Source organism: Sarcophilus harrisii, chromosome 2 (genome assembly GCF_902635505.1).
Source record: "Sarcophilus harrisii chromosome 2, mSarHar1.11, whole genome shotgun sequence".
NCBI classification, from domain to species: Eukaryota; Metazoa; Chordata; class Mammalia; order Dasyuromorphia; family Dasyuridae; genus Sarcophilus; species Sarcophilus harrisii.
This window is the reverse complement of record NC_045427.1, coordinates 2,422,685-2,425,853: the sequence shown is the minus strand read 5'-3', so window position 1 is coordinate 2,425,853 and position 3,169 is coordinate 2,422,685.

The following is a 3,169-nucleotide window of genomic DNA, read 5'->3' as shown; positions in this document are numbered from 1 at the left end:
TGCCAAACTTTTTAAAATTTGATGTAGTTAGAATTACCCATTTTGGATTTCATAATTCTCTAGTTCCACTTGGTTCATAAACTCCTCTTTTCTCTAAAGATCTGACGGGGAAACTATCCCCTAATTTGCTTATAGTATCATCCATTATGTCTAAATCATGAACCCATTTTGACCTTATCTTGGTATATAGAGTGTAGTCTATGCCTAATTTCTGACATAGCATTTTTCAGTTTTCTCAGCAGTTTTTGTTAAATAGTGAATTCTTATCCCCAAAACTGGAATCTTGGGGTTTAGCAAACAGTAGATTAAAATAGTCATTGACTACCATGTCTTGTATATCTATCTATTCCACTCATCCACTACTTTCTTAGCCAGTAGTAAATGGTTTTGATAACCACCAGTTTATAATGCAATTTTAGGTCTAGCATGGCTAGGCCACCTTCCTTTGCATTATTTTTTTCATTAACTCCCTTGATATTCTTGACCTTTTAGTTTTCCAGATGAATTTTATTATTTTTTTCAAGTTCTATAAAATATTTTTGGCAGTTTGACTGGCATGGCACTGAATAAGTAGGTTAATTTAGGTAGAATTGTCATTCTTATATTAGCTCCACCTACCCATAAACAATTGATATTTTCCCAATTATTTAGATCTGACTTTATTTGTGTGAAAAGTGTTTTGTAATTGTGTTTATATAGTTCCCGGGTTTGTCTTGGCAGTTAGACTATATTATCTATAGTTATTTTAATTGAAGTTTCTTTTTCTATCTCTTACTGCTGGACTTTGTTGGTAACATACAGAATGCTAGTGATTTATGTGAGTTGATTTGATAGGCTACAACTTTGCTAAAGTTGTTAGTGATTTCAAGTAGTTTTTTAGCTGATTCTCTAGAATTCTTTAAGTATACTATCATATCATCTGCAAAGAGTGATAGCTTTGTCTTCTCATTGCCTACTGTAATTTCTTCCATTTATTTTTTTTCTCTTATTGGTAAAGCTACAAGAGTGGTGATAATGGGCATCCTTGTTTCACCTCTGATTTTACTGGGAATGTTTCTAACTTCTCCCCATTACATATAATGCTTGCTGATGGTTTTAGATAGATGCGGCTTATCATTTTAAGGAAAGTTTATTTATTCATATACTCTCTAGTATTTTTAATAGGAAAGGGTACTGCATTTTGTCATAAGTTTTTCCTGTATCTATTGAAATAATTATATTATTTCTGTTAGTTTTGTTATTGGTATTGTCAGGTATTGTTGCCGCCATCTTTTAAGAGCTCAACGCATATGAGCCCTCTGATCTCAGAGTAAGATGAATGAAGCAGGATACTCATAGTGTGAAAAGAGCTCCAATTTATTATGCTGTTCAGCCTTGCTGATATACATTTTTGTAAGGGATCAGAGATCAGAACATGAACAGGAAGCAATCCCCAATCACCATTTGGAGAAACAGCTCGTGGGCTTTGCATGTGCATGGTATCTGCCAATGGGAGGAGAGCCGATCTAGCAATTTAACAACTCACTCACAGGCAAGCGGCTCTGTCAAGGCATCCTTGCTCATGAGCAACTAGCTGTGACTCTCCAGCTCAATACTCATTCCCATGATCAAAGATCATTCCTCCTTGTTCAACAAGGGCGTTTCTGCAATGTGGCCGACAACTTATTGTGCACCAAAGGTCGAGGTGGCCTGGGTACTCCCTCTTGGCAGAATCCCATAATTTAGCAAGTTATACAGATAGTTTTCTTGAGATTGAATCAGCCCTGTATTCCTGCTATAAATTCCATCTCACCATAATGTATTATCCTGTAGATAAATTTCTGTAATCACTTTGTTAATATTTTATTTAAATTTTTGCATCAATATTCATTAGGGAAATTAGTCTATACTTTTCTTTCTCCATTTTGGCTCTTCCTGGTTCCATTTTCCCGAATAATTTATGTAATATAGAAATTAATTGTTCCTTAAATGCTTAGTAGAATTCACTTGTAAATCCATCTGTCCCTCAAGATTTTTTTCTTATTGTTCATTAATGACTAGTTCAATTTCTTTTTCTAATATGGAGTTATGGATGAAGAAGAGTTTGTGACCAAACAAGAGATAGAGAGGACCCCAGAAGGCAAAATCGAGAGTTTTGATCACATAAAATTTAAAAGTTTTTGCACGAATAAAATCAAGGTAGCTAAAATTAGAAGCAGATAAATGCACGTGCTCAGATTAACCAAGATGTAGGGATACTTCTTGGAGAAGATACTCTGTATTCTCCTATGCAGGTGGAAGTAACCTATTTCCCTTGGCTATGTGATGAACAGATTGCGTCTTCCAAACTACCAGACTGGGACAACCTTGCTCTCTTCCTCTGATTCCAAGGAGGTGAAACGTCTATTCTTCCATAGCATGGGAATCATGAACTAATATGGAGATGGGGCTTCCTTCATCCCCTTTTAGTCATTGTGGCCCCTGAGGAAGAGCTTTGGATGCTGGTTTGTTTCATCTGTCTTTTATAGTTCTAGAAGCAGAATCCCAAGGGTCCTGGCCTCAAGTCTGGACACTTTGAAGACAGGATTCCAGGATAGATATTGCTGCTAGCCCAACAGGGGAACCAGGATGCCAGGATTTGAGCTCAGAAGGCTTTAAACTTGGAATTTAATGGGACTGTGCTAAATAGGAACTCGACTAAGCTGTGAACCTAATTCCTTTCCCCTCCTCAGAATTGAGGTGGTGCAGGGATAAGAACTGTATCTTTCAAGTGTAGAGAGAGTGTTAGTATGTCTGTTATTGCTATGTTTTTAAAGTATATATTCCTTTGTTGAAGCTAATCCATAGTTAAATGGTTGAATGGAACTGGGATATAAGGGGTTCCTAAAATTATATCATTTGAGCCTCTTAAAGGCACTAGAAGAGACTAGATACTCCTTAAAATACCTTCCCCCCAAAAACCTCTTTCCCACATAAGAATATTAGAGAGCCCTACGAGATAAATGAAAATCACTTACCTGGTCTTTGACAGGGTGATTACCATGGGAGTCACATTACATTATAAAAATGTAAAATGTTCAGATTAACAGAATGAGAAATAAAGAGTTTAAATAACTTAATTTCATTGGAAGAAATTGAACTACAAATGAACTTCCAAAAGAAAAAAAACAACAACACTGGACCCAGTCTA